The sequence below is a fragment of the Lissotriton helveticus genome, chromosome 6, assembly GCF_964261635.1.
Source record: "Lissotriton helveticus chromosome 6, aLisHel1.1, whole genome shotgun sequence".
Lineage (NCBI taxonomy): Eukaryota > Metazoa > Chordata > Amphibia > Caudata > Salamandridae > Lissotriton > Lissotriton helveticus.
This window is the reverse complement of record NC_136067.1, coordinates 352938949-352962242: the sequence shown is the minus strand read 5'-3', so window position 1 is coordinate 352962242 and position 23294 is coordinate 352938949.

Genomic DNA, 23294 nt, shown 5'->3' with positions numbered 1-23294 from the left:
AGGCTAGTATATAGGCTCTCCACGTCTAGTCCCACTAGGAGTTGGGTGTCGGGGTTGAAGTCCATCTTGTCAATGACCTGTAACAGGTGTTTGGTGTCTTTTATATATGTTGGGGTTCGTTGCACCAGGGGGTTGAGGAAGAAGTCGCAATAGCGTGACAGCGGTTCCAGGAGGGAATTGATGCCTGACACGATTGGTCTGCCCGGAGGTGGTAGTTGACCCTTATGTACCTTGGGTACTGTATAAAAGTAGGGTGTCTTCGTGTGTTCGGGGCATAGGTATTCGGCTTCCTGTTTCGAAATATGTTCCGCGTTTGCTGCCCTGTTGACTAGGTTGTGAATACTCGTCCGTAGTTCATTGGATGGGTCCTGTTCCAACCTGCGATAATTCCTCTTATCGCTGAGGAGTCTCCTGCATTCCAAGTCATAATCCGTTTTGTCTTGCAGGACAATGCCTCCCCCCTTGTCTGCAGGTTTGATTACAAGGGTAGCAATGTTTTGTAGGCGTTGTATAGTTTGTCGGTCAGCCCATGACAAGTTGTTAAAGTGCTTGGAGGGGCTTAGGTGCTCAATATCATGATACACCGCTTGTTCGAATGTCGCAATCTCTGGGGGGATAGTGGACGGGGGAGGTACAAAGGTGGACTTGGGCCGTAGGCCGGTGATGTTTGGATTTTCCTGAGGTTGTTCATTCTCTGTCTGAGATTTTTCAAAGAAAGACTTCAATTTAAGTTTTCGGAAAAATTGAGCCAATTCAACGTGTAGCTGGAATTTGTCCAATCTTGTTGTTGGCACAAAGGACAGGCCCTTCTCTAGGACTGCCTCTTCTTCCTGTGATAACGCAGTGCTGGACAAATTGAATACCAGGGAGGGTTGGCGGGTGTGACTTAGGTTTTGCTCGTTCCTGGGGTTGCTTCCTTCGCCTTCTGGCGTGTGTTCGCGCTCACGGGGTTCTCTGTATGCGCCCAGTGAACCTGTGGTTGCTGTTGGAATGATCTTCGTCGTCCCCGAGCTCTTCGGCCCTGTCCTAAAAAAGGAATATGTGGACCTTGGTTCCCAGGGAACAGTGGCATGGGTCCTGGTGGGTACATGGGTGGGAAGCCGTAGTAGGGGTTCGGCATTTGCCCAAGGTTTGGTGGAAAGCCATAGAAATTGCTTTGTTGTCCTCCCGGCCAGTTGTTTGGCCATTGTTGTCCTCTTCGCCCTCTGCCTCGTCCTCCCCTCTTTTGTGAGCCGTTGCTGGAGTGACTCGAGTCGGAGCTGTCGTCCCCTGAGGTGTTTGACAATTTGGAATTGTTGGTTTGTGGTACGTAATCCTCTTCTGAATAAGGGTAAACCTTGGCATAGTTAAATCTTTTCAAGTCTTTATCAAATTTTTTGATCTTAGCTTGGGTTAGGTATTCCTTGTATTCGTTAATGTCTTTGTTTTGATCTTCCAATTTTTTCTTGAATGCTGTGATTGTGGCTTTGAAATGACTTTCTGTTGTCTGGATTTCTATCATGATGGCATCTGATAGTCTTTTGGCGGTCTTGATGATCAGGATCATCCAGTCCCTGGTGCAGTGCCAGGCTATCTGTGCCCAGTCCTTCCTAAAAGTTGGATCATCAAGGAAGATTCTGGGTGCGTTAGTGACTAGAAGGCCCCTCGGGGCGGTGTTTGTTCTGAGGTACTGGGCCAGGATGGTTCCATGTAGGATAGTCCTTATTCTGTTGCGTTTTCTCTCTGTGAGGGTCTCCCAATCAGTGGTCTGTGCGATGGTATTGGCGATATTAAAATCTGCTTGAAGGGACGGGTCGGATAGTATGTCCGTGACGTCACTCTCCGTGAAGGTTAGTCCATGGTTTTCGGCCATGGCTGAGAATATGCTCTCACAGCTGCGCGCTGCCAATATATGCGTGTATCAAGAGGGAGAGAGAGGACCAGAAAGCTAGTCCTTATCCCCCGAATTATATGTCAATAAATCAAAAATGGACTAGCTAAATAATCAAAAGAAAATAAATTATTTTAATTTATCAAGGACTCAAGTATGCTTTGTCAATGGTTTGAGGCACCTGGTAGGTGTGCTCATAAAGCCCTCACCCACCAACCTAGTTGGTGGCATGCTTCATCATCGGGCCCACCCAGTGACACCTAGCGTGTCCCGGGTGTGCTTCGACGCCTGAAGACAGCGGAGCAGGTATGTCGCTGTGTGTGCGGTGAAGACTGTTATGGATGTGAATTTAAAACGGCTTGACGGGGATCCCAGTGCCCAAGGGCAAGTACACTTTATTAGCTGGGTCACCGTCAGCGGTTAAAAAATAAGGCTTATCGGATGGTGGAGGCGAGTTACGACCTCTCACATCCTGGGGTGTGTCAACATGTTTCAGCCAGTGCCTTATTACTATGCTGGCTTTCTTCAGGACGGGTAAAAAAGTGTGTGCAATTAAAATTAGTGGGTGTATATCCAGACTATGTGTATACACGCCCTAAAGTGTTTTTCTATGTGTGAGTGGGGAATTCCCAACTCGAGAAAACACCTGTACATTAAACATATAGGACAGAGACAAAACATACAGGGGAGAAGGTTAGAGTCACTCGGCTGTATATATATGAATACAGTTGGTTGCCGGCTCTAGCGGTGTAAGTGATGGCTATGAGCGGCTAAGGTGTAATGGCACTGGTGGTACCATTAGGGTGGGGTTCGCACTGGATTACGGTAGTGGGGTGGCTAAAACACGAATTGTACAGATTGGTGCACAGTGGTACATCAGAAAAAACATAAGAACTCAATCTTACGCTGGTTTGTCAAAAGTGCTACTTCATGGTTTAGAGAAGTGGCATGGGTTGACCCTGTTGAGTAAAAACATAGGTTTTGCCACAATTTTTGGGAGAGAGAGAGAGACCTGTAGGGGAGAAAAACGCTTACCAGAGATGAAGAACTGTCTTGGTACTCACTGAGTTCTTGGTCAGAGCCTGCCGTGGACCTGTACTGCCTCCTTCGCTGCACCGGTAGCGAGTGGCCATGGGAGTTGGCTTTTTATACTCCAGGTTGATTGTTTGATTACTGCCACCTGTGTTTCTCGAGAAAGGGTGAAAAGACTCGAGGTTCCGAGTTAGAGCGCTCGCAAGCGCTAGTCATGGTCGGGGTGGCGGTCTGCGCATGCGCGTCGAGGTGTATTGTTATCGCGCATGCGCATTATGGAGTTCGTTCTGCGCATGTGCAGGAGTGAGAGGGCCGGTACTACTCGCTCGCGCATGCGCAGTTAAGGCGGTGCGAGTGAGGACCAGTATGTGTTATAACCAAATAACGTGGGGCAATAGGAGGATGCTAATAACACATGTACGCCTCATTACAACTAGGCAATGGTTTTTAGGGTGCATATTATCATGGCGACCGGTCAATGGTCTGAGAGTGGTTGGCACTGCTGATCAGGGGGTGGGTGGTCGGATTTGGGTTTTTTTTTTATATATTCCTTTAAAAGTTCTGATCATGTATGGGACAACGAGTTCCACGGGATGGCATCGTTGAGCCCGTTGGTAGCTGTTGACAAGCGGTATACCCATCTTTGTTCTTTGCCCAGGAGTCTTTTGTCATTATCAATGGCACTTTCCGGGATCTGCTCGATTATTGTCCAGTTGAAGTCATTCGGAGTGTGACCTTGGGTAATGAAATGGTTAGTAAGCTTGCTGACATTTTTCTTGCAACGGATCGTGCTTCGGTGCTCAGTGATCCTAGTCTTGACCTTTCGGGTGGTCATCCCCACATAACGGAGGCCACATGTGCAGGTCAGGAGGTACACCACGTTGCGTGAGTTGCAGTTGGTGTGGCTTTGTTGTGTCCACGTTTTGTTCGGTTCCAGATGGAGCGTCTTGGTATGTGTGGTCAGGTGACACACACTGCAGTCGTTGCAGGGGTAGTGGCCAACCACTTTTGGAAGGCCCCAGGCATTCAAGATGGTATTGGCTGGTTGCTTGTAAGGTAGTCTGGGTCTGGTGCTCACCAGCTGGTCCTTGAGGTTTTTGTTCCTCTTGTAAGCGAATCTGGGTGGTTCCCAGTCCCTCTGTCCAGAGTTGATAATTCTCCAATGTTTTTTTATGATTTTGGTCACTTCATTGGAGGCCGTGTTATATGTGGTGACGCAAGTGATGGGTTGATCTTGGTCAGTTTTCACGTGATCCTCCAGCAGGGCATCCCGGTTTTGGTTTCTCGCCCTTTTCTGGGTTTTGTGAATGATGGTTTTGGGGTATCCGCGGTTCTCGAGTTTGATAGCTAATTCGGCAGATTGTGCTTTGTAGTCGTGTACATTGGTGCAGTTTCTGCGGATGCGGAGAAACTGTCCGAATGGTAGATTTTCTCTCAGGGGCCGGGGGTGAAAGCTGTTGTAGTGCAATAAAGAGTTCCTGGCCGTGGGTTTGTAGTAAGTCGTTGTGGTTATGGTTCCATCTTTTGCCCTGATGTCTAGGTCCAGGAAGGGCAATGCTTCGTTGCTGGCGGTGCTGGTGAACTTCAGGTATTGGTCCCTGGTGTTAAGCCAAGTCATGAAGTTGTCCAGGTCTCTCTGAGTGCCTTGCCAAATGACCAGGATATCGTCAATGTACCTGTGCCATTTCAGGATATGGTGACTGAAGGGGTTACTGGTTGTGGCAACGTGGGAGCACTCGAAGTGGTGTACATAAAGTCCTGCTACACTTGGAGCAAAGACACTGCCCATGGATGTGCCATTCGTTTGCAGGTAGAAGTCGCCTTCATATTCGAAGAAGTTTTGCTTGAGGGCCAGGGTGGCACATGCTAGTATGAAGTCCCTGGGGGTGTGGTAGGGCCAAGGGGATGCCATTAGGACATCATGGAGGACCTTCAGGGTGGCATCCTGAGGCAGGCTAGTATATAGGCTCTCCACGTCTAGTCCCACTAGGAGTTGGGTGTCGGGGTTGAAGTCCATCTTGTCAATGACCTGTAACAGGTGTTTGGTGTCTTTTATATATGTTGGGGTTCGTTGCACCAGGGGGTTGAGGAAGAAGTCGCAATAGCGTGACAGCGGTTCCAGGAGGGAATTGATGCCTGACACGATTGGTCTGCCCGGAGGTGGTAGTTGACCCTTATGTACCTTGGGTACTGTATAAAAGTAGGGTGTCTTCGTGTGTTCGGGGCATAGGTATTCGGCTTCCTGTTTCGAAATATGTTCCGCGTTTGCTGCCCTGTTGACTAGGTTGTGAATACTCGTCCGTAGTTCATTGGATGGGTCCTGTTCCAACCTGCGATAATTCCTCTTATCGCTGAGGAGTCTCCTGCATTCAAGTTTTGTCTTGCAGGACAATGCCTCCCCCCTTGTCTGCAGGTTTGATTACAAGGGTAGCAATGTTTTGTAGGCGTTGTATAGTTTGTCGGTCAGCCCATGACAAGTTGTTAAAGTGCTTGGAGGGGCTTAGGTGCTCAATATCATGATACACCGCTTGTTCGAATGTCGCAATCTCTGGGGGGATAGTGGACGGGGGAGGTACAAAGGTGGACTTGGGCCGTAGGCCGGTGATGTTTGGATTTTCCTGAGGTTGTTCATTCTCTGTCTGAGATTTTTCAAAGAAAGACTTCAATTTAAGTTTTCGGAAAAATTGAGCCAATTCAACGTGTAGCTGGAATTTGTCCAATCTTGTTGTTGGCACAAAGGACAGGCCCTTCTCTAGGACTGCCTCTTCTTCCTGTGATAACGCAGTGCTGGACAAATTGAATACCAGGGAGGGTTGGCGGGTGTGACTTAGGTTTTGCTCGTTCCTGGGGTTGCTTCCTTCGCCTTCTGGCGTGTGTTCGCGCTCACGGGGTTCTCTGTATGCGCCCAGTGAACCTGTGGTTGCTGTTGGAATGATCTTCGTCGTCCCCGAGCTCTTCGGCCCTGTCCTAAAAAAGGAATATGTGGACCTTGGTTCCCAGGGAACAGTGGCATGGGTCCTGGTGGGTACATGGGTGGGAAGCCGTAGTAGGGGTTCGGCATTTGCCCAAGGTTTGGTGGAAAGCCATAGAAATTGCTTTGTTGTCCTCCCGGCCAGTTGTTTGGCCATTGTTGTCCTCTTCGCCCTCTGCCTCGTCCTCCCCTCTTTTGTGAGCCGTTGCTGGAGTGACTCGAGTCGGAGCTGTCGTCCCCTGAGGTGTTTGACAATTTGGAATTGTTGGTTTGTGGTACGTAATCCTCTTCTGAATAAGGGTAAACCTTGGCTCAACGATGCCATCCCGTGGAACTCGTTGTCCCATACATGATCAGAACTTTTAAAGGAATATATAAAAAAAAAAAACCAAATCCGACCACCCACCCCCTGATCAGCAGTGCCAACCACTCTCAGACCATTGACCGGTCGCCATGATAATATGCACCCTAAAAACCATTGCCTAGTTGTAATGAGGCGTACATGTGTTATTAGCATCCTCCTATTGCATCCTCCTATTGCCCCACGTTATTTGGTTATAACACATACTGGTCCTCACTCGCACCGCCTTAACTGCGCATGCGCGAGCGAGTAGTACCGGCCCTCTCACTCCTGCACATGCGCAGAACGAACTCCATAATGCGCATGCGCGATAACAATACACCTCGACGCGCATGCGCAGACCGCCACCCCGACCATGACTAGCGCTTGCGAGCGCTCTAACTCGGAACCTCGAGTCTTTTCACCCTTTCTCGAGAAACACAGGTGGCAGTAATCAAACAATCAACCTGGAGTATAAAAAGCCAACTCCCATGGCCACTCGCTACCGGTGCAGCGAAGGAGGCAGTACAGGTCCACGGCAGGCTCTGACCAAGAACTCAGTGAGTACCAAGACAGTTCTTCATCTCTGGTAAGCGTTTTTCTCCCCTACAGGTCTCTCTCTCTCTCCCAAAAATTGTGGCAAAACCTATGTTTTTACTCAACAGGGTCAACCCATGCCACTTCTCTAAACCATGAAGTAGCACTTTTGACAAACCAGCGTAAGATTGAGTTCTTATGTTTTTTCTGATGTACCACTGTGCACCAATCTGTACAATTCGTGTTTTAGCCACCCCACTACCGTAATCCAGTGCGAACCCCACCCTAATGGTACCACCAGTGCCATTACACCTTAGCCGCTCATAGCCATCACTTACACCGCTAGAGCCGGCAACCAACTGTATTCATATATATACAGCCGAGTGACTCTAACCTTCTCCCCTGTATGTTTTGTCTCTGTCCTATATGTTTAATGTACAGGTGTTTTCTCGAGTTGGGAATTCCCCACTCACACATAGAAAAACACTTTAGGGCGTGTATACACATAGTCTGGATATACACCCACTAATTTTAATTGCACACACTTTTTTACCCGTCCTGAAGAAAGCCAGCATAGTAATAAGGCACTGGCTGAAACATGTTGACACACCCCAGGATGTGAGAGGTCGTAACTCGCCTCCACCATCCGATAAGCCTTATTTTTTAACCGCTGACGGTGACCCAGCTAATAAAGTGTACTTGCCCTTGGGCACTGGGATCCCCGTCAAGCCGTTTTAAATTCACATCCATAACAGTCTTCACCGCACACACAGCGACATACCTGCTCCGCTGTCTTCAGGCGTCGAAGCACACCCGGGACACGCTAGGTGTCACTGGGTGGGCCCGATGATGAAGCATGCCACCAACTAGGTTGGTGGGTGAGGGCTTTATGAGCACACCTACCAGGTGCCTCAAACCATTGACAAAGCATACTTGAGTCCTTGATAAATTAAAATAATTTATTTTCTTTTGATTATTTAGCTAGTCCATTTTTGATTTATTGACAATGATCAAGATGAATCAGCACCTCATACCACCAGATTACAAAGTACGAGAAAGCACGCCGCATGAAGACGAGGAGGAAGGCAACGTAGATGAGGGGATTTGTTCTCTGTTCGGTGACACTGACCTCATCCTGCCTGAATTCGCAGAGTATGATGACGAAATCTTCTTCTTATTCCCTGACACCGAGCCCTGAAAATGAGACAATGAATCAATAACTTTCTTTTTCGTCCTTATTCACTTTTATTCCTGTGTGTCTGTCTTTCTTTGTTTTCCACAGTTAATTTAATTCAAACTTTAATCACCTAATCCCAAAAACAAGCCCATCAGCAGAACTGTCTTCACTTGTTTGCTTATAGATTTGAAGGTGCCGCAGTCTACATTCCTCAGGTGCACAAGTTCAGAAGAACATGCTCCTCTATCCTCCTCCTCCTATTTCCCTCAAAGCAGAGGGCTGGATTACGCCCAATGAAGAAAGACTCAGCACTTGTGGGGGTGTTCTACTTCTTTGCGGGTGAGTTGACGGCTCTGGGCCCATTGCTGTGAAGCTCTAATAACGGATAAAAGTGTTTAGGACCAAATATGAGGCTGAAATTTCTTGCCGTTTTTGCTGACTTGCTTGCCTTTGAGGTGCTCTTTGGCGGGGTTCCGGGTGTTTGTGGGTGAGTTTTGGGGTCTGGGAGCACTGCTGCGACAGTCTAATCTTGATTGCATTTCCTTTTCAGGGAATCCGTGGTGGAAAACAGGAGTTATGATGATGATGACCTAGCTGCACAGCGCGTTTGGACCGAAGGCCGAGAGATATTGTAAGTATGAGATTTAGCTTTTTGGCTGTTCGGGGGTGTAGTCGCGTGCTTTTTTGCGGGTGGGTTGGCGGGTCTTGGGGCATTCCTGGGAAGGTCTAATACCGGATAGAAGTGTTTTGGATAAAATCCATAAGGAAAAGCCTTTTTTTTGCTATTTCTTCTGACATCTTGCTCAATGTAGCGTTTTGGGGGGCTTCCTGGTGTTTGTGGGTGGGTTGCGGGGTCTCTGTCGAAGCACTGCTGCGACAGTCTAATCTTGATTGCATTTGCTTTTCAGGAAATCCGTGGTGGAAAACAGGAGTTATGATGATGATGACCTAGCTGCACAGCGCGTTTGGACCGAAGGCCGAGAGATATTGTAAGTATGAGATTTTGCTTTTTGGCTGTTTGGGGGTGTTGTCGCGTGCTTTTTTGCGGGTGGGTTGGCGGGTCTCTTGGGGCATTCCTGTGAAGGTCTAATACCGGAGAGAAGTGGTTTGGACAAAATCCATAAGGAAAAGCCTTTTTTTTGCTATTTCTTCTGACATCTTGCTCAATGTAGCGTTTTGGGGGGGCTTCCTGGTGTTTGTGGGTGGGTTGCGGGGTCTCTGTCGAAGCACTGCTGCGACAGTCTAATCTTGATTGCATTTGCTTTTCAGGAAATCCGTGGTGGAAAACAGGAGTTATGATGATGATGACCTAGCTGCACAGCGCGTTTGGACCGAAGGCCGAGAGATATTGTAAGTATGAGATTTTGCTTTTTGGCTGTTTGGGGGTGTTGTCGCGTGCTTTTTTGTGGGTGGGTTGGCGGGTCTCTTGGGGCATTCCTGTGAAGGTCTAATACCGGATAGAAGTGGTTTGGACAAAATCCATAAGGAAAAGCCTTTTTTTTGCTATTTCTTCTGACATCTTGCTCAATGTAGCGTTTTGGGGGGCTTCCTGATGTTTGTGGGTGGGTTGCGGGGTCTCTGTCGAAGCACTGCTGCGACAGTCTAATCTTGATTGCATTTCCTTTTCAGGAAATCCGTGGTGGAAAACAGGAGTTATGATGATGATGACCTAGCTGCACAGCGCGTTTGGACCGAAGGCCGAGAGATATTGTAAGTATGAGATTTTGCTTTTTGGCTGTTTGGGGGTGTTGTCGCGTGCTTTTTTGCGGGTGGGTTGGCGGGTCTTGGGGCATTCCTGGGAAGGTCTAATAACGGATAGAAGTGTTTTGGACAAAATCCATAAGGCAAAACCTTTTGGCACTTTTTGTAACTTAGGGTTCGTTAGGGTTAGCCCTAGCAGCAGGATTGCATGTGTTTCGGGGTGTTCTATTGCAACTCAGTTCTGGGGTTTTAGAGCACTCTTGGAGCGATGCTGGCTATGGATACTTTTGCTTGCTTGCAAGTGGTTTGAATACAATCCACGGTGGGTAAGGGTGTATTTGGGCCTACTTTTACTTTTAAAGTACGTTTTGTCACCATTTTTCTGCTAGGCCTCGTTTTTTGAGATCTGATTGGGGGTCTTCTACATTTGCGACTGGCTTTAGTAAGGGTCTTGGTGGGAGCATTGCTGGGAAGGTCAAATTTTGTTCTAAAACACAGTTTACAGTACACCTACCTTGAGGGGAAAGATCCGCTATAATATTTTGGCCATACTTATTTATCCTTAAAAAGGTGACTCTGACACAGTACGCAATTTCAAAAATATTGTACTGTCTATTAGGGAAATCAAAGTGTGACTTTTTGCACCACACAGCGTACATACCTTATATTTATTTATCAGTGGTATTGTAATAGCACTTCCTGTTTTCCGTTCAATAATTACAGGCCGGGTTTCAGTCAACATCTGCCAGGCAGGCAGTGGACAGGGTGTCTTCTGTCAGTGGTCACCAACATTGATGGACGAAGCGTCAGCTGGAATGGAGGAGTGCCGCTAATAAGAGGAATTGTTTGCTGCATGCAACTTACTTACCAAATTCAACAGGACAACTCCAACAACATACAGAATACAGATACAGTATCCATTGTTTTCTTCTATGAGTGTGACTGCATTTGGTTAGCTTTAGTTTGTACCCAAAGATTTCTTTATCTTCAATTATTGTTTGTCCATGCTGTGCTTTTTTTTTCTTCTCCCAACAAAACCTACCCAAAAAGAAACCCCAATTCCCATCCATTTTCCAAACCCTAACCCTCTTCCCCCGGGCTGTGTGGTTTTGCTTGATGTCTGACTAAATGACATCACTCACTACTGTATAATATTTGGTCTAGGAGGAATAAAGAAAGTTAAAAAAAACGAAATACAATGTAATAATTTGTAACTGTATACTCTACAGTAAAAATGTCCCTTTTTCCAGGGAAGGCTGTTGTCTTGCTGCACTTTTTGGCACAACTGATGAATGCTTGCTTTTTATTTTAACAACACTTTTTCTCCTAACAGAAGCTTGACTTCTAAGAACACGATCAGGGTCAAGCTCAAGTTCAAACCAGGTGAGAGATCAGCTCGACCACAAGAAATGTGTCCAAGTAATCGTTAGCACTAAGCACTTTTCCATTTTCAGTTAAACGTTTACTTTTATGACAAAGTTGATTTTAATAAATGTGTTTAGTTTCAATAAAGCTTTTAAACTTAAATAGACTCTGTGGTTTTTGGTCCTCCAGACTAGAGTGGATGAGCTAAAGGTTTTGGAATTTTTGCAAGCATGAGTGCCTCTGACACTTCTTGACTGTGACTCCGTACTCTTGCCCTGCGTAGGATAATCTAATGATCATTGGGGATCAATCATCGGTGATGACTCTGCCACACTATCTAGTCAGTAAGGAGATTGGGGGTTCTTCAAAGTCTGATATCACTGAGGTATGTGGAAAGAAAGTCTACCTGCGCCTATTATAATTGATAAACAATGCACTATTTAGTGTTCATAGTTCGGTTTGTGCAGATTTGTCCCTGCAACAGTAGTAGAATGGATTATCCCCCTATCCAAAACAAAAGTAAAGTAGTATCTTATTCTTTCTTGGTGGTCATTCACCTTTTTATTGTTGGCAATTGTCAAAGCATAAACATTTAGAAGACTTGAAAAGACATTATGGACAATCCCAGAGGACTGCACTCAGTGCATAGAGCTATTGCTGACTAGAATGGGAGTCCAATGGAATTGCCAAATGTGCAATCTTAGTTAGCTACACAAACAGACTAATAAGAATAATCTAGTAATACCACAGGGAGTCATAGTCGAGGCAGGATAAGAATTTAGATCCAGTCTACAAGAAGATCAAAGACGATTTGGAAAAAATAGAATGAGTAACGCTAGGAAAAAATAGGTACTCTTTATTAAAATTAAAACTTACTGGGGCCAGCAAAGGAGCCCTCGCCTGCCCGATCCTGGCCTGCATCCTCCTGAACAGCACCCTCCTCCTGTGTCCTCTTGCCCTTGGGGGGAGCTGATGTACAACATGAAAGAAAGAAAGACCAGAAAACATGGATGAGATTAGTCAACCAAATCAAACATTTCAAAAGAACTATAACAAAATATTTTGGGGAAATAGCAAATAGATAGACAACTATTCCACGGGATATATTGACCTATCTCATATGGTATACTACGTTATTCGTATTGCCTGATTTGCGGACCGTTGACTTTCAAAGTTCCTATGTAACTCAATAAACAGACTACTAAAAAGGTTTGCCTAGGCCTGGCAGGCAGAAGTCCGCAGCACGCAAAGTGACAGACAAAGTCCACCCTGCTTGCAGATCAGTGAATACTCAAACTATCAATCCACCGACCACCACCACTATTTCTTCTTATAGCCATGTGTCTAAAGGAAAGACTGGACTTCAGTCTGTTGGGGCTGATTTAGAAGTTCCTTGCGGCTCATTTTCCTCTATTGTTGCGTGACTTTTGTGACGCAGCGGCAGAACAAAAGAGTCGCCATGGTGCGACGTATATATTAAAAAAAAACGCATATGGGAGATGCATCACGTTGTAAAGCCCTGCACCATCAGGGGGCGTTCCGGCGCAAGGGAGGGCGTTCCTGCGCAGGAACGAATCCTAAAAGTAGCTGAGGGAAATCTACAAATGTCAATCAGTCACTTTTAGGACAATGATGCGTGACTCAAACCCTGCGCCTGCTTGAAGCCGACGTACGGCTTGATGCAGCATTGGGGAGACAGGGCACCCCAGAGCATTGCTGGAGCTGCGCCATCGTTGGCACGCAACTCCAGCAATGCGCCGCCTTTACACCACAGATGCGTAAGGCTTCTGTGACGTTTTGGGCCAATGGGTGGTGGTGGCATGGCGCACAAATACTGCCGCATCCCTGCTACTTTGCAGGGATGCGCCGGTAATTGAAAATATGACCCTTAGTGTCTCATTACGCAGTTCTTTACACTACACTCATACATAATTTCTCAGGCCAATGAAATGAACACAAAATACAAAACAAATAGGCATAGTAGCAAGCAAGGCTACTGAGAAGGAGAGCAGTGCACCTGAAATGCATAGAAGATTTTGAAATATAATTTACCTAATGTAATCGGCAGCATTATTGCTCTTGGTAAAGAACAAAGATTTGCAAATAACAGAGCCGGATAAAACAGATTAGTGATGAAATAGCTAGAAATGGCTACTACTACTCACCAAGCCCGGGGACCTCTACGCCGAGCGCGTCCAGCAAGTCCCGTTCCCGGTCCATGACATCCGTCCAGCGGTGGGTGGCCTGGTTATAGGTGCGCCGGACCCCAGAGAGCTTAAACATGGCCCGGCACACCTTCTCCCACCGCTTCCGGCGCTCCCGGATGCCATAGCCGGTTGCGATCTTGCCGCCTCCCAGGATCGTCTTGGGGAGGCGGCGCTGGACGTGGAAGATGAGTGCGGCCACCTCCTCCGCGCTAAAGATCTCCCGTGGCAGCACTTGCTCCCCCCTCAAACGCCCGCACGGGAGCCGGGCACGGGGTGCGGGACCCTTCCCCTTCTCAGGGTGCTTCCCGGCTCCCTTTACCATGGTCTGGGCAGAAATGAGTTAAATAATAAAGAAGAAATAGAATAGGGAAGAAGAAAATAAAAGAGTTTAAAAAAGTAGTTTAAAATTAACAAAAAGTAGCAGAAAACACAAAAATATAGAACTAGAAAAATAGAGGGATAGATAATAAGTAAAATAGATCAAATAAACTTAAAAAAAAGCAAAGGATGGCAGAGATTCAGAGAGGATACAGAAAGCATGCCCAGAACCATAGCAATGAATGAGAAACAAGATGGCCGCGCCCATTCACGACCGCGTGGGTAAGTTCGCGCGAGATTTTCCTCGCGAGCACGTGCGAAATTGTACTAGCGAGCAGCACACTTTGCGAGATTACACATAGCGGCCGGAAACGGAATTACGTCACGCAAACAAGATGGCTGCGCCCGTGTACGACCGCTAGGGTAACTTCGCAAACGTATAGCTACAAGTGCCTTGCAAACATGAAAAAAATCACGCGAACATACACGCCGCAAAAAAAAAAAGTGTATTCGCTCGCATTCGCGGCTTCCGAAATCGATCTCGCACGGATTCGCGCCCCGCAAATGACGCGAAATTGCAGAAAAATGATTTTTGCTAAACTGAAAGCAATCAGCAGGTGCAAAAGTTCAAACTTAACATTAGTAACCATTCACTCTAGTGCTTCCTGAGGGGCCCCTCCAGAGTTCAGTTGCCTATTTGCAACTATTCCATGACCCTGCTATGACCCAAACCGCAGGCTCAAAGAATAGCTACAAGTAGACCATAAAGTTCCTGTGAAAAAAAATTGCACTGCAACAGAAAGCAAATTACAGATAAGGAAGGAAGCAGGTGCCAGCCAGACTGGAAGTTTCAAAATTACTGACACATTAATCCCCCCCTAATTAATTCATGGCAGTTGAAGAAGGGCAGGTGTGCTTGCTTTCACTGCAACAGAAAGCAAATTACAGATAAGGAAGGAAGCAGGTGCCAGCCAGACTGGAAGTTTAAAAATAAGTGACACATTAATCAACCCCAAATTAATTCATGGCAGTTGAAGCAGGGCGGTGTGCTTGCTTTTTTTCACCCCCATAATCTACAGTGATAAACAAACCTAATGGGTGGCAGTCAGGATGTACCAGAGGGTGGCATGGGTGTACCAGAGGGTGGCAGTGGTGAAACAGAGGGTGCTGTGAACCTGTGATGATAAACCAGACGTAGAAACAACATAGTCGCGGCCGTTGCGAGCCGAAAAGTAAGTTCGCAATTGCGAAATGGTCCACAAATCCTCGCGAACGCTCGCCAACAAAAAAAACGGAAAAATCCGCTAATCCGCGAGAGTTCGCGGATTTTGCGGATTGCGAATCCGTAAATCCGCAAATTCGCGTACGCGAGATCCGCTAGATCCGCCCATGCTTACTCACAAGTGCGGACAATGAGTCCATTACTGACCCTCAAACTATTGAACATCACTTTGCCACCCAATATAAGACAGTGTATACAACTAGCTCATCCCACTCGGAGGATGACGCACAGGACCTGCTGCGAGACATTGCACTCCCAACCCTGTCCGTGCAAGACTGTCACTTCCTAAACAGTGCCTTAACGAATAATGAAATTGTGCAGGCCATTAGAGCTCTGCATTCCGGGAAAGCCCTGGGCCCAAACGGTCTACCCCTCGAGCTCTACAAACTCAATCCCGACAAATTAGCCCCATATCTAAAAGCCATGTTCGACGAAAGCAAAGAGTTGGGAGCACTACCACAGGATCGGAGGATAGCCACGCTAGTCACTATTCACAAAGAGGGAAGGCCTAAGACTGAGAGTGGCTCATATAAATCGATCTCCTTTTAAATGTTGAGCCCAAAATCCTGGGCAAACTCCTAGCAAACCGCCTGGTCAAGGTGATTGGAGGGTTAGTCCATCCTGATTAGTCAAGTTTTATGCTGCACTGTAACACTGCGCTGAACTTGCGCACATTACACGGGCTGCTGGGTAGAGTAGCCACTATTCGTGAAGATGCCCTAGTGATGTCATTTGATGCAACCATGGCGTTCAACACGATTGAATGGCCTTACCTATTTGCAGTACTCAAAAAGTTGGACTTTGGCCCCGAATTTACCCAATGGGTGCGGGGCTTATATTCGGAACCCCACACACAGGTCATGGGTAATAACAATAAGTCACTCCCATTCATTCTGGCGTCATGGATTTGTCAGGACCCAGAGATACGAGGCTTGCGTTGGTCTCCTGAGTGGGAGGACCGCATCTTTCTTTATGCCGATGACATCCTTTTATATCTGGCCTCCCCGAGGAAGTCATTAACATGTGTCTTAGACATCATGGCAATATTTGGTAGAAATTCTGGATTCTCCAGCAACTGGATTAACTCCCTCAAATACATCCTATGGGGAGACCCTCCTGTCACGCCAGGTAATTGTCCGATTCCGAATAATACCGTGGGCTTCAAGTATCTGGGTATTTATATTACATTAGATCCCAAACTTTGCTTTACTTAAAACCTTCTCCTACCACTGGAGAGGCTTAAGTGCGACATAGCTTGCTGGGAAACCCTCCCGCTATCATTGCTGAGCAAAGCGGCCCTCTTCAAGATGATGTTGCTGCCCCGCTTCCTCTACGCTTTGCAGAACACCATGGAGCCGGTCCCAGTGGAGTATTTTAGAGAGGTCGAAAGCTTACAGAGAGACCTGTTGTGGGACAGGAAACCTTGTATCGCTTTGACCAAACTCACACTTAACTGGTATGACGGGGGTATCAGCCTCCCGGATATAAAAAAATACTACTGGGCAGCACATCTCGCAGCCATTAATCAGGGCACCTATGGTTGACTTGATGACACTGGATATGCCATGGATAGATGGACTCTACTGGGTAGAAACTATAATCGGGCAATATATTCCAAACCCAAGCGATACCCCCTAACCGGTCCAACTGACCACTTGATCCGCATCTGGCACGCAGTTAACAAAAATCTGGTCTGGGAGCAAAAACTGACTCTGGCAACCCCCTTGTGGGACTCAGAGGAACTAGGAAGCTTATGGAAATCGAAAGGATTTGATAAGTGGGATCTTATCGGAATCTCACTGATTAAAGACATGTGGGAGAAGGGCGAAGTGAAATCCTTTACCTCTTTGCAGCAACAGTACGAGTTGGCTGACTCAGAATGTTTCAGATACACACACATTCGTCATGCACTAAAATCCCACTTCCCTGCAGGCTCTTCCCCTCCACCACCCTCTTCATTAGAAGATAGGCTGTTGGACGGATACCTACCCGAAAAAGCCATATCACTAACCAATAAAAAACTAATAAACAATATGATAGACCCACTCGGGCCACTATGTGAGAAATGGGTGAGAGATGACTTCGAATTAGAAAATGAAGATTGGCAGGAGGCAAGAGTAGTGGCAATATCGGCTAGACTCAGGCCAGTCCAACTTAAAATTCATCACAGAGTCTACATCCCCGGACCTGGTCTACATCACAGGGCCTACTCTGGTTCGCATGGGTAGATCTGACATGGGAGACTGTAGGAGGGGGTTTGGGCGGGAAGGGTAATTTCTTCACATGCTATGGGAATGTGAATACATACAATCATACTGGTGCAGCTCTTGCCGATATGGTAAGCTCCTTGGTGCTTGATTATGCGAATTTTAATATCATGGGTGACCTCAACATCCATTTTGATAACAGGTCATCCACAGCCGTTAACACCTTGCTCGCGGACCTTGAGGCTCTTCAATTGGTTCAGCTTGTTACTCTTCCCACCCACATTGGAGGCCATATTCTTGATCCCTTTTTTTCCACTCTTGCGAGGGTAAAGGTGTCCGACCCGATGTTGATGGGTTGGACGGATCACCTGTTGGTGGAAGCCTTTTGTCCTATTCACGATAAACCTTTTAATTCTGTGGATAGGCCGACTTTGAAAAGGCACTGGCACAAGCTCAAACTTGAAGAGTTCTACAGGTTGCTGGAGCAGAAACCCCTGAGCGCTTTTCTGAATGTGGATCATGGGTACCAGCTGTTCTGCACGTGGATTTCAGACGCGCTTGACTCTCTTATACCCTTGCGCTGGTCGAAAGGTTATTCGAAGGCACCCAGCCCGTGGTATAATGAGTCCCTTGCCGAGCTCAAAAAAACTTGCCGGAAAGCGGAGAGGGATTGGAGAAGATCTTATGATCCTGCCCTGAAAACCCTGTACTTTGCCAAAATTAAGTTCTATCATAGGGCAATTTGCAGAACACGTGCCGCATTTTATGCTCGGGAATTCCTAGCCAGCACCAATCCATCTAAACTAATATTTAAGGTATTGAAAGACCTTATGAATAAAAGAGCTACCTCGGCAGAGATCTGCACAGACTCCCATTGTGAGAAGCTGGCAACCTTCTTTTTGGAGAAAGTACAGAAAATATACTGAGGTTTTAATCTGTGTCGGCCGGATCCAGAGTTAGTCAACCCTAATTGTTTGGGGTATGAGACTTTGACTTTCTTACCTGATTTATCTACTGCGGCTTTTGATAAACTTAGCCTCAGCGTTAAATCAGGCTCTCCTCTGGACCCGCTGAAGCCAGCTCTTATTAGTACTCTTTCTCCGCTGTGTCGAGATCCCATTTTAAATCTAATCAACATGTCGTTGTCAACTGGAACGATCCCCGCTTTATGGAAGCAGGCGGTAGTGACCCCTATTTTAAAAAAGGCAAATTCCGACCCACTATTGCCAGAAAATTATCGCCCCATATCTTTATTGCCTTGGATGGCTAAAGTTACCGAAGCCCATGTTAACTCGATTTTGTCAGAACATCTGGCTCGTAATCAGATACTGGACCCCAGCCAGAATGGCTTCCGGCCAGGACACAGTACCGAGACTGCTTTGCTTTACATCACCGAGCATCTACGCCTGGTGCTTGACTCCGGACGTACAGCAGCGCTCCTGCTATTAGATCTGAGCGCTGCCTTCGATACTGTGTCCCACCAGATACTGATTCAACGCTTAGAGGAAGCTGGAGTAGCAGGTACTGCCCTCCAGTGGTTTCGATCCTTTCTCTCGGAGCGAACCTTTAAAGTGGCAATACCACCTTGCCAATCCACCACCTATCCCTTGGACCTGGGGGTCCCACAGGGATCCTCGTTGAGCCCCACCTTGTTCAACCTCTATGTGAAACCGCTAGCTGCAGTCGTCAAACAGTGGGGTCTGACGATGACCTCATATGCGGACGATACGCAGCTGGCGGTGACACTTAGTGGAGACCCTGAAGTGGAGGCCCCCAGATTCCGACCGGGTCTTGTGGCTGTAGCGAGTTGGCTTCGTACCAATTGCCTTCAGTTGAACGCCACCAAAACTGAGGTGTTGGTCCTGGGGAAACATGTTGAGTTATGGGGAAACCAGTGGTGGCCTCCAGAGCTGGGCATTATTCCTATCCCAGTTTCCGAAGTGAAAAACTTAGGAATCTGGTTGGATTCGGCGTTTACTTTCATAGGCCACACGAAGAGGGTTGCGGCCACCTGCTACGGAATCTTGCGTGGCATAAAGCCGGTCTTGAAATACTTTGTCCCCCCGACCCGGCAGCTCGTGGTCCAGGCATCAATTCTATCCCGACTGGACTACGGGAGCTCGCTGATGATAGGGGTCAACCAGGCCGAGGCATCTAGGCTCCAAAGGGTTCAAAATGCCGCGGCACGGGCCATTGTGGGTCTTCCCAGACATTGTTCGGTGTCGGGAACCATCTCGACCCTACATTGGCTAACGGTCAGACAACGGATCAAGTTTAAGGTGCTCTGTCTGGCCTTTAAAATTATGAAACTCTCTTCGCCGCCGGCACTTGCCAATCTGCTCATTCCCTACATCCCTCCGAGATCACTAAGATCAGAGGCTCTTCATCTAGCAGTCTGCCCCCGTTTTAAACTTAGCAGAATGGGTGGCCGCTCGTACCGGGTGCTTGCTGCAGGACTGTGGAACTCGCTCCCGGTACACATTCGAGTTCTGAATGATTTATTCACCTTCAGGCGGGCCATTAAAACTTTCCTGTTTCTTGCTTCCAAGTAGCTGCCTCTTGTTTTTTCTTTCCCTTTGTGTGTTATGTTATAGTACCTGTCTAGAGCGCCAGGACGCCCCTTGGCTGGGGCATCTGTGCGCTATAAAAATATAAATAACATAACAAAAAATATAAATAACAGGATCCATGATGTATTGGGCCAGGTGCTCTCAGTTGTCATTCGCCCGGATGCACGACGATGCCTCTTAAATATATGGGAGCCAACTGATTTAAATAATCATCACACGGAATGGGCCACACTTGGACTTATGCTGGCAAAATGGAATATAGCACAGAAGTGGGGAGCGGCGCAGGCACCTAAAGTAGAAGCCTGAAAAGAGGACCTGTACTGGTGTATGTACAGAGAAAAGCAGTCTACATAGCCCGTGGCTGCCCCAAAAAGTGGCCAAGATATGGGACCCCTGGAACGCTTATAGAGGACATATCTGTACTCCTCCGCTTGCAATTGACCCTGATGATCCCCAACCCCATAATTTGTACCCATTACGCTCCAACACTAACTGTTACTCACTGCTACCATTACTGATTGTATTGTACCAGATTCCTCTGCAATGTTTGCCATATATCAATGACTGTTAATAAAAATAATTTAAAAAAAAAACACGGGTAGTATTGTAGAAGCTCCCTATTATAACTCATGGAACACTCCCTTGGTGTGAAGTAGCGCAAATCGCTATTTGCTGTACTTTAAGGGAAAAATTCCAGAAAAAATAAAAGTATTCACTGGAAAGAAAATACTTTATTATGGCTTGCACTGCTTTGCAGCCTGGCAACGTTTTGAGATATCTGCCCCCTACGTACAGAGTACACAAGGGTGCAATTAACCAGCCCTTTTGTGCGGAAGGAAATGGATAAATCCAGCGTTGGTAGACTATATAGACCTGTTAAGGCATATTCTTAAATTAACTAATGCCCATTGACTTCCGTGGTTTCCTCAGATAAGAGTACATTTTTGCCACCATGGCGTGCATGAGTTAAAGTCTGCAGCATAAATTCCAAATAGGCTATTTCCATAAACAAAAAAATGCACTGGATCTTATTTGAGACCAGCCAGCGCTTGCAGATTGTAAGATATCCTTGAGTTATCCAAATAAAATTGTCACAAGACATTTGGGAGAAGAAAATATTACAGAGATTTGATTTACCTTTCTTTTCTTTGTTCTATATGAAATGTTTGTTGTGAAATGCAAAAGAGCCCAGGGTGAATTTCCGAGGAAAATGACACATCAACGTCTCGTTTGCTAGATTTTTAGGATGTTATGGCTTTTCCCCTGCTCAAATTGATGTGATTAATTCTCTGAGGTCGAACTTGCATTTTTATAAGGATACATCTGACTCCAGTTAGGTTAAATGGTTAAAGTCGTTTGATTCTTGTCTGATATTATGCAACTGTATTGTATATTTAACTTCTTTCAGATATCAAATGTTGCATTACTATGTTAAAAATCTTTAGATGTCTAATATCGAGGTGACGTTTAAGCAATTTTCTGTATGTGCTACTGGAGGGTGGAACTTTTTAATTTCTTTTGATTATGTTTTAGAAATAATATGACATTGAATTGCGTAACTTGCCTATCCTATCCTGGAGGTCAATTTAATTAGCATTGCCAACACTTCAGATTTAATCAATGCCAGCCCCAGAGTAAAAAGGAGCACATTGAAATGATCAGGAAGATGGGCCACAGCTGTTAAATGCTGGATATCTTTTGTCAGGAAAGCTCTACTGGACCTTTTGTTAGGATTCATCGGTACCTTCCCCAACCACACTGATATATTTCGTATTGGTTTCACTGACAAGTGGATAGCTGGTTCCTCTGTGGGAGGATTGAAGAAAGTGTTTAGGTTTTGCCGAGCTCCGTGCCTCACTAGCTAGAAAAAACTTTGTTAGAGTATTCTTGTAAAATTGCCCCAGGGAGATTTGGATGTCAAAATGCAACTGTTTATAGGACATTTAGTTGCCAAACGTCTTTCTACTAGGATAGGATTTACATCAAACATTTGAAAATGTTGGCAGACAGTGAGGGGAATTTGTTGTAGGTTCGTGTGGGTAGGCCCTACTAATGGTAAAGCAGGATTTGTGTTTTAAAATCTATATTACTTCCACTTTTTTGTTGACTGCTGACTAAGAACTGGCCAGGAAAGGAAGACCCACAGGGACATTAGAAGAAATGTTCTTAACATTTGATGGTATTGCTGCTACAAAAATCTCTTCTAAACTTCCTCCATGTAAACTGAGGTTCTGGTCTCCTATGGAAAGATAACTTTACCTAAAAGAGGACCATTGCTTCCAAAAGCAATGTGCTTAGAGAAGATCCTCCACATGGGGATGAAGCTCCTATGATGTAGGTAATTATCAGTTAACTTGAAGTACTGGAAATAGCCAGTGACCTGCTAACCTGTGTATTCGGATGTATGACGTTACAACGCGTATTCTACTGTGGACTGCTGGGTGTCTACTGTGGGAAAAACAAAAAGTGATGGTAGAAAAGCTTGCATTAATGTCAACCACTGGTAATTACTCAGGGCCGCATCACAGTCTTCAGTTCTTTTGCCTACCATGCCGCATCAGACAGGGAGCAGGAAGCCCTGCTTCTTCTATAATAGGAACAGTCCAGTCTGAACTGTCATGCCAAGTCCCCTCTGAATGGGAACCCAAGGAACCAAGGAGAGGTTTCCGCTAAGTTAGGTCTCATCGGTGAAGTGTAGCTTGAGTACTTTGGACCAGTGTGCACATGTCTCACACCTGGGCATGCCTGTCTCACAGAGGGAATCACAGTAAGGAAAAGGTGATGGGTTGAATGCTTGCATTAATCTCAGACAATGGTAATTACTCAGGCGCCATCCGAGTCCATTGTTTTTGTACCCACCATGTGATATCAGAAAGAAACCAGCCATATGCAAATCAGCCTTGAATCCAACAGAAAAAGCCCAGCTTGACTTGAAATGGCATTAAGGAGAAAAATAGTGGATTATAAAGTAGCTCCACATAATTATCTGCATGTGAGATTGATTCTAGCATTTTCCTCGAGATCTACTCTATCTGTTGAGGACTGGATTCCATTTAAATGAGGAAAACCCTGTAATGAAAGAAGCCTGTGGCCACTGGGAGGGATCCCAGTTAAATGTTGTAAGAAATGTGTAAATTTGGTTATAATCAATTGACTCATCCTAACAGTTTTCCTGTCTCCCTGAAAGAAATCATGTTCAGAAGACTTCCTAATAATTTGGGCTTACTTGAAGATGCAATTACATTTTTCACGATTTGAAAGAGGAATCTCAATCTTTGACACAGATCATTTGCTTGGCATAAAGGCTGCCAAACCTGCATCGAGCAGTTGCCCTTTTGAGTACCTTTAGCCCAATCCGAGTGATTGAAAATCTTCAAACAGTCTTGACTGTAGTCTTCTGCAAAGTGAAGCTGTCATCATGGAGTCCTAACTGGACTCTGTCAACTTCTGGATCTCTAGAAAAAGAATCATATTGCTGATGTTGAAGCTCTGATAAAAGCCAATCAGAATATTCAGACTCACCATACACACTTGTTTGTTGACGATCTGTGCCATGTTGCTCAAATCTGATCTTTTTTCAGATGTAGCTTTCAGATTGGTTTTAATGAAAAATTCCTGACTTCTAAAATTTCTAAGTCAGAGCCGAGGAGTTCTGACTAGGTGGAGGCACAAACGTCAGGGTGGACATGTGCACCTGTAGGTGGTTAAACCTACTTT